The sequence below is a fragment of the Lissotriton helveticus genome, chromosome 6 (genome assembly GCF_964261635.1).
Source record: "Lissotriton helveticus chromosome 6, aLisHel1.1, whole genome shotgun sequence".
Taxonomy (NCBI): Eukaryota; Metazoa; Chordata; class Amphibia; order Caudata; family Salamandridae; genus Lissotriton; species Lissotriton helveticus.
This window is the reverse complement of record NC_136067.1, coordinates 217,232,352-217,245,051: the sequence shown is the minus strand read 5'-3', so window position 1 is coordinate 217,245,051 and position 12,700 is coordinate 217,232,352.

Sequence of the window (12,700 nt, the reverse complement as noted above, 5' to 3'; positions counted from 1 at the left end):
TCTGCGATCCAGATGGACAATACTCCATCCATCAAATGCTAAATCTATCCGTAAGTTATTTTGGCCCAGTTGCCCGTGTCTTGCGTGTTTATTGAGTAGTTAAAAACGCATGGGACTTTCTCTTTATTTATCAGTCTTTGCCTCCTACATTCCATGGGGTTTCAAGTCTCTTTATAGTTGGTCTTGGGGTGTATGCCTGCCTCTTGGAAGTCTTCCCTATGATGTATGATGTATTAGACACATCAGAATGCAGATGAGAGCTCAGAATGCAGAAGAGTCTAACCTTCCTGTGTTTGTGGCTGTCTAGAGGGAATGCACAAAGTATAGCTGACACCAAACCGAGATGTGAATTGGAGACAGGCTGTAAGGCACAAAGAGCAGTAAGTGCAGAGAAATATCCACTTTCTAAAGGTGGCATTTCTAAAATAGTACGGTTAAATCCAACTTCACCAGTAAGGAGGATTTATCATTACCATTCCAAACATATTAAACATGTAAAACCTACTCCTTTCTGATCAGGAATTACAGCTTAAAAGTGTATTAAGGAATTCCCAATGCTAGCCTACGTGAGGAGAAGGCCTCTCATTAGTGAAAAATGAAATAGGCTATTTGTCACTACAAGTACATGTCCTATCTTTTACTTACATAGCACCCTGCCCTTAGGGTTACTTAGGGACTAAATTAGGAGTGACTTATATGTAATAAAAGGGGAGTTTAAGGCTTGACAAGTGGTTTTTAATGCAAAGTCGACTGGTAGTAAACCACACACAAGCACTGTGGTGGCAGGCCTGAGACGGGTTTGAAAGGCAATAGCTGTGGGTGCCACAATCAGTGCAGCAACACACTAGAAGCATTTGAAGAACAGGCTCTGGGTAAGTGGTATACCACTTTGCAAGGAACGTACCAGTACAACATATATGCCAATCAGGTATACATCAATGTCATCATGTTTAGGGGAGAAACACATGCACTTTAGCACTGGTTAGCAGTGGTAAAGTGCTCTGAGTCCTAAGGCCAACAAGAAGAATCAGCAAAAACGAGAGCAAAAGGCAAAAGGTCTGGGGTAAGACCACCCTAAGGATGACAGGTCTAACAAGTAGCCTATCACTTCTCTTCAGTATTTGATTCTCCCAGCCCATCAAAACATAATTTTAAGCATTCATTCTTGGTATTTGTAATGCTGAATTAACTTCACTTGATGACAATAAAAGGTACTTTGCTGGGGTTATTGAGTAGATTATGTCTGTGTCGAATGTGGTCACTTGAAATGGATTTGTTTAATATTTCACTATGTTGTCCATGCCTGAATAAACAGAGGAAACAACTGCTGGTCTGTTTTAATATTTGTAAATACCATGGTAATATAGGCAAGAAAAATGGATTGCTATACTGAATTCTGATGAAAAGAAAATGTATGGTACACTGTTATTATACCTTAAGTCAGTGTTAGTTTTTAGGAATGAAATTTAATGTGGTGTGTAAGTTTTATTTTTAACTTTTAATTATTTAAAGCTTGAACCTGACATTCACTAGTACGTTATCTGCTCGTAACCTTGATGGGAAGTGGAAGCATTTGTATTCCCACATCCTTGTTTTCTGTGGGTTTCCAAAGGTTTATGATGCTTCTTCCCCATGACTGGTAAAGAGGCAGACTATAATATTGATTTTCTTGGATCCCGAGGAACAACCCTCTTTGAGGCTTGTGACTCCCACCATCTTAAGCGCTCAAAGCGGACTCTGAGTCATCATGTGTGTATGTATGTATTTATTTATTTACATATTATGTATGAAGCACACACCTATTTGAAAGGCAGAGCAGTGCTGTGCATGGTCAAAGGCAAAGACATAGCTATCATGTCATAATTGGGGTAGCTGATTAGCAGACTGTTATTGCATCATGATGCAGTGTTTTTTAAAGTGGTGAGTCTTCAGCTTTTTTCAAAATTTGGAGCAGAGATGGGGCATCCCTAATGGTTACAGGGGTATTTTCTAGATCCTATGTACATAGAATGTAAAGCCTGTTGCCTTGTGTTTTTCTTTTTATTATTTCTTCATCTTAAGTCTGATGGTGTCCTGACTGAGAGCATATTGAGATGGTGAGCTTGTCAGCCAGGTTAGTAGGAATTTTGGTAATTGAGGCTATATTAATGATGATTTTACTTTTACTTTGTACATGGTGTATGATGGCAAGGCGAGCGAGTGGTCCAGTTTGTCCAATCCTACCTTTGTATAGCCATAGATAATCCCATTAAGGGGGGGTTATTTCTACCTTCAGTCAAGAACAAGTGTTTCTGTACCAATGAGATGGATTTCCACCTTGTCACCTTCCTGTTTTGCTCAGGTAGGGAAACGCAAAAACATATTGATCATGCTTAAAAAAAACTACCAGAATAGTCTTAATGATGTTCTAGGTCCTCTGATTTCATACCTGGATTTTTTAGATAAAGGCTATCTTATTCACCAGCATCCTCAACATTGACACTGTTAGAGGTTTGGCCCAGAGAGCTGTCTTTCTTTTTGACAACGTTAAGGCCAATTTCATCTCAGTGCTCAAGAGGATTATACTTGTGAGAATGACTTTCAAAATTGCTAACATGTCACTCACGGCCCCATAAGATTCTGCTTGGTGCCCTCGTTTTTAGCAAACGTTCTCTAAATATGTAAACACAAGTGTACCCTGTTCCGTGCCCAATCCTGCATCAGTAGGATTTGTTAAAAAATATATATTTCGGATGAGGCATAAATAGAGATACTTGCCAGACTCAGAAGCCAGATTATCCATAATTACTTCTTCGACTTTCGTCAATAAGTGTGCAATTAATCTCCTGTACGTCTTAACGTTTTTCAGCAGAAAATGTGACTGTAGACTCTGCAGGAGCCATGAACCTTCTGCACCTACATTTCAGTCGTCTTCAGGACCTTAATCTCACAAGTCTTCTGTCATCCCATCCAGTTGCTTACCTAAATCTAAATCCTCCCTCAAGTAAAATTCAAGGTTGTATTAAAGTTTTTCTCCCAAATGTGGGAGAAGATGAATTCCAACCCCTGGGTACTCCAGATGATAGGTGGGTATTATATAGGTTATGTATGCTCTACAATCCAGCTTTACAGACCATCCGTTGAGGAACACTTGAAGCTAGAAAGTAAAGAGCCCAATATTTTGAGCCCTTCTTGGACACGTTTTGCTCACTTTCCTGCCTGTTTTCCTGCTAAGGACGCCACTGGGAGGACACCAGGGACTCGGTGTCCCGCGACACCCCTTGAGGGAGGAGGAGCCAGCACTCAGCTGACCTGCGCCACGCACTTTAAAGGTGCTTGACATCCTCCACGGCGCACAATGCATTTTTCTCACTTGCCTGCCAGTTTGCCAGCTAAGGACGCCGTTTGGAGGACACCAGGGACTCAGTGTCCCGATACACCCCTCGAGGGGGGAGGAGCCTGCACTCAGCTGACCTAAGCCGTGCACTGTAAAGGTGCTTGACATCTCCTGCAGCACAGGCTGCACTGGCAAAGCCCAGGCCAAGGGCGGGCGGTAGCGACTGGAGGAGGCTGTACTGGGCCCCCCTCTTGGTTTCTCTGTGCTTTGCCCCTGGAGGCCTGGAACATGGGCAAGGATTTGGTCTTTCAAAAAGCTTGTTCCAATTATTACCCAGGGGACTGGAGTTGGGGACCTTTACTTGGAGATTTACCTGCATGTGGGTTCTGTGTGCGATCTATTGTTGCTGGCTATTTCTCCCTTTTGCCTGGAAAGTGTGGAAAGTGTATCTTAATGTCCTGCAGGGCCTTTTTAATCTCATGTGCCCTGTCACCTTGGACTGCTGTATTTAGTTGGGCCTATTCTGTAGGGGCACTGAGTTGCTGTTGCTATAACGAGCAAACGTAGGCCGGTAGGACCTACCCCAAAGGAATCCGCGAATACGGTGACCACCATGGACGTTTCCTGCAGCGAGTCGTTGGGATTTTGGACAAGGAAATTGAACTAGCCACTTGGCGGTTGTCCCGATCCCCTATTCCCCCTTTCTCACAGAGCTCTGTTGCCCCCACATTGTCAGGGTCACCAGTTTTAGCACAGGGTCCTCCTGCCTATCAGGTAGACACGGTACAAAAGGGGGTGGTGGTGATGGACGGAGCATCTGAACCAATCAAACACTCACACCCAGTCAAAAGATCTGGGTTTGATACATCACCGTTCTTTAGCCCACTCTGCCACCCCAGTTCAGACATGGCTATATGCAAATCAGTCTGACCCTGTGCCTCATGGGAACAATCCAGCCCGAACTGCCAAGCCAGGCCTTCCCTGGACCGGAAACAAGCTTCCGGGGACCGGTTTCTGGCATTACAGCCTTCTTCAGCCCGGCTTGCTTGAATCCAGTGGCAAAGTGAGCAAGGGACTCACGTCTGAGCATACCCTGCCACACTTATGGTGGCCATAGCAGTACAAAAGGGGGTGGTGATGGACGGAGCATCTGAACCAATCAAACACTCACACCCAGTCAAAAGATCTGGGTTTGATCCATCGCCGTTCTTTAGCCCACTCTGCCACCCCAGTTCAGACATGGCTATTTGCAAATCAGTCTGACCCTGTGCCTCATGGGAACAGTCCAGCCCGAACTGCGAAGCCATGCCTTCCCTGGACCGGAAACAAGCTTCCGAGGACCGTTTTTTGGCATTACAGCCGTCTTCAGCCCGGCTTGCTTGAATCCAGTGGCAAAGTGAGCAAGGGACTCACGTCTGAGAATACCCTGCCACACAGGTAGACACAGCAAAAGACTTGACCGAGGCTGCCTGCCTGCCCACAGCAATCTCGCCACACCAGTCTGTGCCCAGTTACCAGTGCCTGGGGATGTATGTACAACCCCCGGTGTGGGACCCGGGACGGGAGGGAACAGCGGGGCCAAGAGGGAGCGCCCCCCTTCGGGAGGCCCTGCACAGCGGCGAAAAAGTACTGGCCTACACTCTAACTCGTTATCGTCCACTACAATGCCCAGCATGCACCTGACACTTTTGCTTGACATGTTTAAGGCAGCTTTGCTATCTGTGCTGGACTCCAAACTAGACCCTATCCTACTTCGCTTATCTATGATTGAAGATAACCTGATTAAACTTTCTGCACCGTCACAAGAGGTCTATACAAAGCCGCCCATAGGATTTCCAACTTCAAAGGACACGTGCAATAGCTCTAGTGGGATTGGGACAAAGCCTGGCGCAACGTCCTCTCACAGGCCAATGCCGGAAGTAGCCATGCAGCGACTGAGTCATCCTGTGCCTATATTATGCCCTGCCCTAGCAGTAACAGTTTTGACTAGAACTAACCAACTAGCAAGACCAGTAAAGAGTATGGTGGAGGGGCCTCATCAGACTCACGGTCATGCTGGTAGTGGGTCAAATTGTCTTCCTGATGAAAGGTGGGGTGGGATGGTTTCAGGGAACTTTAGCAACTCCTCTCAGGGCCTGTGCATCGTTCATTTGCTCACTTACTCAACCCTGCTTGTAGTGCTCTTGGCCAATGTTCCCACACTGGACCCGGGCACCTGGGAAGACTTTGACCAATTGAAGAACAAGGTGGTGCACTGGTCAAATTTGAACATCGCCCCGGGACGAAGGGTGGAAAATCATATTATCATGGTACGCAGGACACCTTGGGTGGGTAACTACAGGAACGGATGGGCAGGGGATTGTGTCATTATTAACTTTAATAATCCTTTCATGGTATCCATCATTTTACGTTCAGTTGCGCAATTCAATTAAAAGTCGGAACTTGGCCATTGAGGCACTGCCTTTAGGCTATTTTTACAGGACCTTGAATTACCCATTGCCACCTTTTGAAAACCCACAGGGATGGCCATAGGAGGTGAACCACATGAACCTGAACATGGCAACGATAGGTGTAAGTTTGTCTAATAGGTTCACACCTCTGAGCTCTTTAGAATCTTGTAACTGTCTGTTTACCAGTTAATAGGATCCAGCTGTCCACCCACTACAGGAGGTGGCAAGGCCATTGGGCCCAGGCCTTCATGAGCTGTGCACTCCAAGCCGGTTAACACATGGAACATACCTCCCAGGGCTCCCTTCCTAATGCTATCTTGCATGGTGTCAGGACCTCTAATAATACCTTGCTCTTGGCTCACCGATTCTTGCACAGGAACAGAGATGCTAGGTCCCAAATCCCTTTGGACAATGCTAGTGGGTCTTACACAGAACCCTCCATCATTACCTCAAGGGAAGGGGGAAATTGGATAAAATAACAAACAGAGAATAGACTGATCCTGAGTAGGGTTCTTCAGTCAGCTGCCTTCTGTGCTGCTATTTTCTTCTGAAGGAAACCTAAAATGACATTACATTATTATCATCCGAACCTACAGCATCTAACTGAAAAACTGCTCCGTAACCTTCTCTCTACCCACCCTTATACTGCTGGACCTCAGCTCCTCTTCTGGTAAGTAATTGTAACTTATTCTCCTCTAGTAGTTGTCACTAGGGAGAAAGAAGACACAATGTATTAATTCTTGCCCTTAACGAATCTCTACTAGAATTATGTTATTATTTTAACTTGTAGTAGACACTTACTTCACTAATAGTGGAGTCTCTCTCTCTCTAATGGGGTTCTGTTTAACTGTGTAATCTGATATGCTCTTCAGTGTTGCTATCAGTCTTTTTCTTATAATGTCCTATTCTGTTTTTGCAGGATTGCTGTTTCACAGTCTTTAGGTAAGTATTTATATACACATATATAGGTTTACATCTTGCTGGAATCACTCATGCTGTTCTTGTTTTTTAATCTTTTTTCCTTCTTTGTAATTTCACAGTTTTAGCTAAGACACGACTTCTTGCCAGATAAATACAAGATAATCACTATTGCTCAAGGTTGTTATATGTTCACTTAGCTTTGCCTTCTTATGTCTCTGTAGTCCTGCGCCTCAGGACTCTCTTCAGCCCAACACTCGATAACTCCTCCTCAGACGAGCGGCGCTATTTCACTGACGTTCCTCACTGGACTCGAGGCTCGAAAATGGTGCTACACCTTGTGAGACGAGTTGGTTAACTCTTCACCGTCTACCACTCGAAATACTTGTTCTCAGAACGAGTGGAGAAATTCCTCTGACGTACTTTATGAAACTCGGAACTCGCGCTTGACTAATGCGCCGAATTCCGACTAGATACAGTTCTTAAGGAGTTCCGCTTAGCGGTTCTACTATAACGACAACAGGTTTACTCAGGAGTATTGGGCAATTCTCGGAACGAACTTCACTCATGGATGCTTCTTGGTGAAGTGCGCATTCCACAGGCTGCTCGCGCTACACATTGAGGTCACCGCCGCTGTGAACAGAAAGACTAGAACGCCCACTGTCACCTCCTTTGGCAACAACGGCAGCCATATTGTATCTCCAGATTCGCACTCTCTTTGCCCACATGTCACCAGCAGCAGACCGTCCTGTCAGCGTCGCTGTTGGGCAGCAATAAATGGAACCCAGAGTCTGGGTCCTGACACATGGCTATGATTAAAATCTGCTATGAAAAAGCTGCCTCTGCAGAAAGCTGATATTGTCCCTAACTTTATCGGGAGAGGGTGTATTTATTGAATTTTTTTTTGTTTCTACACCATTTTATCATTATATCTTGGACTTCTCCATCAAGGCAAGCACACATAGTGACCATAACCCTGTGTGTGTTTTGACAGGATGTGGACGCTGGGCGGACAGATTATCAGTCGCATACTGCCGTATCGAGAGACGAATCGTGGTAGGGGAACTAACCCCTGCTATCATTTTAAAAGAGCCGCCCGCGTAATTTGTGCCTTGTGGACGTATATTTGAAAATCGCCTGTGTGACCGACCTAACCAGCAGAACCACTCCTTATGACTTTCGAATGGAGCGAGAGGTTTATGACTAACTCCGAAGCGTGATGGATTTCCCCAAGGCGAACTGACTAAAACCGGGTATCGCGAAAGCTCGTGAATCCAGTATAAAAACCACCCCTCGGTTTTATGACGTCTTGGTGTTCTTAACCCCAAAGTGGAGGCTTCCATATCTGCCCCCTGGAACTTGAGACAAGTGGTGTCCCCCCCACACATTGAGTATCCCTCTGCCCTGATGAAGGTGTGGTCCCTGTGGACCTGACACCGAAACGCGTGTCGGCGTGATTCGAGGAAGGGATGAATTTCCATCTGATCATGATTTTTGGATCTATTTGATTCCGCTCCCTTCCTGATAACCCCCCTTCTTTGTTATTATAACTTGATCCATCTTAGTTATACTAATTGGCATTGATGCACTGTAGAATGAAATGTATGATTGTGTGCTGTATGTGATGAATGGGACTTGATTGAAGATAGGTATTATGTGTGCGGGACTTTTAGTGTGAATTATCTAATTGTTTTCATTCATATATGCAATATGTTTTATCTCAATGAGACTATAGCTCTATACAAAAATGACTAAATATTTAACAAAATAAAATGAAATTTTGAAAATATATATTAGTTTTGTGTATGTGTGGCTCCATTTCCTGCCAGGTAGTCGCTTCTAAAAAATAGGATCCCCTTGTGGGACCTACATACTGTGCTGGGGCAGGGTTGTTGTTTTCTTTTTTGCCTGTTTTGACAGGATGGCCTCGGGAAATAAAAAAATTAATGTGGGACTGGAGGTTCCCCTAAAAGCCGTGGAAGGGGGGAGGAGATTGGAGTGGGGTCAAATTGTCCCAGAACAGCTACACGAGTCCTTTTAACTCAACAGGGAATTTGCTATTTGTCTAGATAGGGAGGCCAATCCCTTGGACATTATGGAGGCATTTGGGGGTTTGTCTGTTGCCATAGTGAACCTATGAAGGGCTCCGGTAGGTGCACACCACACTTGGGACCAAGGTGGTTCAATTCTGAGTGCTCCCTTGCCTCTAGGAAATTAAAGGAGGCCTTGGGAGCGACACCTTGGGACCCCTTAGTTGTTAAGAGCCTTCAAAGAGCCTACAAGGCTGCCCTGGCAAAGTTCAAGTCTGCCCTGAAAGAGGAGGCTTGGTCAGAACTGGTAGAGGCCAGCATTTTGGGTAACCGCTCCAAGTTCCTGAGCATTATCAACAGCCCCCTTTTAGTAGGCGACACTGGCAATTTAATGGATGCCCACATCCCAAAGGATGATTGGGTAAGCCCTTTTGAGGATATGTTTCAGTCTGGACTATCCCTCTGGAAGCGTGGGAAAGTTTGGCAGTTATATTGGTTGTATTTACAGTGCAGAAGGTAAGAGCCAGTATTATGGGACTGACCAAAAACAAGGCCCCTGGTCCTGATGGGATTCTGCCAGACCTTTATATTGCGAACGTGGATATTTGGGTGCCTGTACTCATGGCAGTTATAAACGCGTTGGTTCAGGTTGGCTGCCCGGACTCATGGGCTTTGTCGGTTGTTGTCCCTATTTTCAAAAAGGGTAACAGGAACAGTACCCATTGCTACAGACCCATCTCCCTTCTGGACGGACTCAGTGGTGAAGGTGGTGGGTTTCATTGTCCTAGACAGACCGGTGACCTGGGCAGATGAAAACAACATCCTAACTGAGGTACAATATGGAGTACACCCGGGTTGTTCCATAGTGGATCAATGTTTGAACCTACATACATGGTTTTGAACAAGTACCCTGTGGCTCATACCAGCTCCATTCATCTAGCATTCATGGATCTGCTCTCTGCGTTTTATCTTGTGAACAGATCAAAGCTTTGGCAGATGATTCTTTCCATTGGCATTGACAGAGACATCGTTTTGTTTTTAAGGGACCTTCATAACGACTCAAAAGCAGTTGTTCGTTTCTTAAAAGACCTTAAGTGACCCGCAAATTTGCCATCAGGAAAGGGGTGCCCCGGGGGTGTGTTTTGGCTCCTTTCCTCTTCAATCTGTATATTAACTACCTGGAAAAGATTCTCCTGAATTCAAAAGTTGATTGGCCCCAGGTGGGGAAGCGCAGTCTGCCTGTCTTATTATATGCAGATGATGCTGTCCTCATGGCAAGGACAGCAAGGCACCTAGAGTTATTGTTGAACATTTTGGTTCATTTTGTGGAGGACCTGGACTTGTTAGTTAATAACAGCAAATAGTTTGCTATGCAAGTGGGACCTGGGTTAGCTAAGCCTTATATTTTCAAGAAAGGAACTTTGTCAATCCATAAGATACATGTTTTCTCATATCTGGGAGTAGTATTTGAAGAAGCCCTGAGTTGATGCCCGTTGATTACTCGAATGAAAGGGGACCTGGCGAGATCGACTGCTTCCGTTTTTAACTTTGGCACCAGAGTGGGAAAGAAAACAATTGGGGCCCTCCTGAAGATTCATAGAGCTAAAAGCATTACGAAGGTCACTTATGGGAGCGAGATATGGAGTCACACTGGCATGGGGCACTGTCAATCGTCAAACACCTTTTTGAAACGGGCGCTCTCCTTACCGCAGAGCTCCCCGTCGTATGTTGTGCACAAAGACTTGGGGATGGCTTTTCTTTCCGATAAGTTGGTCTTTCATCCCTTTGCCTTGTGGATGAAGATCAGGATCAAATAAAGTAAACTTCCTCAGCAAGGACGATCTAAGGTATTGTCTTTCTCTTGACCATGTCACATGTATCCGTTGGTTAAAGTACGTTAGAGAACACCTTTGCAGTTTAGAAAGGGTGGAATTTGTTTTGATAATGTAGAATGGATCTAACTAAAAGAACGCTTTCTTGAAATGCACCTTTGGGATAGAGAGGAAATATATCTGGTACATTGCCCTGAAAACTGTGCCCACTGTTGAACCATATCTCTTAGGAATTAGAATTAACCATGATTGTTTCCTATTGACTAGATTTCAGCTTGATCTTTTTCATTATCTCCTGGCCCAAAAGCATGGCGCACACAGAGGACAGTGTCTCATACCCTGTGGCTGCGACGGTCAGTCTCCACAGGATATGATGCACTTTATATTGTTTTGTAACTTTTATGAGGGTGCCAGAAAGTCATTTATCATTCCTATTGTTATACAAGCTTGTTTCTAGAGGGTTTAGACCCACTTTCATTTTTGTACAACTTGTGTCAAGTGATTCTGTACTCCACATGCTTAGGTTTTTAAGGGCCTCCAATAAGTTTAGGTCCAGCTGTGAATAAATCTGACAGTGGGACCTACTTTTTTTTACTTCTGTAATTAAGGGATTATAATGATTTTACTGTATTGTTTTCCTTTTATACTTATGTTGGAGTTTTATGATGCATGTATGACTTTTATGGCTTTAGCTGAAAAAAACGAATAAAGTAAAAAAATTTAATTTGATGGTTTTGTAAATTCTATCTTTGTTGTTCATTTGGTGCTCAAGGGCCTGTGGGCCATCATCAATCTGAAGAACCTTAATACATGGCTGTAGTATCAGTACTGCAAGAATGACCGTATCTACTTCAAGACTTCTTAATAGATGTCAAATGATGGTCCACTGCCCCTGAAGGATGCTTATTTTTCAATCTCAATCCACCCCCATATCAGACTTTCTTGAAATTCCATTGGAGCACCACATATGGCAGTTCTGATGCCTTCCTTTACCTCTTTCATCATGTCAGCAGCTCATTAGTCATTTACCAAGCATTTTTATGTTGTTCTCTCCAGTCTCAAGCCATAGGGTAGTTACTTTAGGTAATATATTAGGTAATACTTTTAATAATCTACCTCAATGAAATAAGTGTGTCTCTATGTCTTCTCAGCTGTAATCATCTGCACTTATCAGCAAATGTAATGCGTTTTTAGAGGTCTGCTTGAGCCACGTCATATTCAACAGTATTCCTAGGTTTCATCGATGACAGAGTAGCATGTTTAGTGAAATTTCTTGAGGAGGATTTCCAGCAGATCAGAGGGTTCCGTGATTGACTCTTTATTGCTCCATTTCTCCTCAATTGCTTAAAATGTGGTTATTCCTTCCTACTCAATCCTGGCTATTTTCCTTGTTCTGTTCTATCATTGGGCTCTTCAACACTAGCTCTTTATCTTGTCTGATATCTGGAATATCTCATTCTGACCAGATGTTGCTGGACAGCAGGTGACCTGATGCTTTTCTCACAACAAACCAAAGAAATGGTGCTGGCATTTTTGTCTACATATGTTATTTTGTTACTAAATCCAGTGTCAGCTGCAACATTAGGTGGACAGCCAACCTTCAATGTCAGATGACCAGGCAAATAAGGCTGAAGGAGGTGTCATCTCTTATCATAACTTGCCTGTAGTTTCTGGCTGGGAAATTTGTAATGAAGAGTGTGGCATTATCCTCCTTTTTGTATGTAAAACGTCTTGGCAGTCAGATAAGTGATTAACCTAGTGGTCACAAAGTCCCGGAAGCTGATGGCTCTAACCAAGAATTGATCTTTCTGGAATCATTGCTGAGCTACATGTCTGTGAAGGTGGATTACCTCCCCAGCCAGTTTGCCTTAGTGGCATATGGGTGATCATGTCCAAACTAACATTCCAGTGGCCTATTGGCTAGGTTTGCTTTATAGAAATCGAGAAGCATCCTTTCACTAACACTAACTCCATTTTCCTCACTTGTAAAAATCTTTTTAAAACACTTTTTAGCCTAAGTATGTTTCCCACGTTTTAAGCGCTGGCTTAAAAAAGCCTCATGATCTCTGATTAATAAGAGTGGTTCCTTAACTGATTTCAATACTTGCTGTTGTTGGTAGCATAAGTAACCCTCCAAATATAAAGCTGCAAATC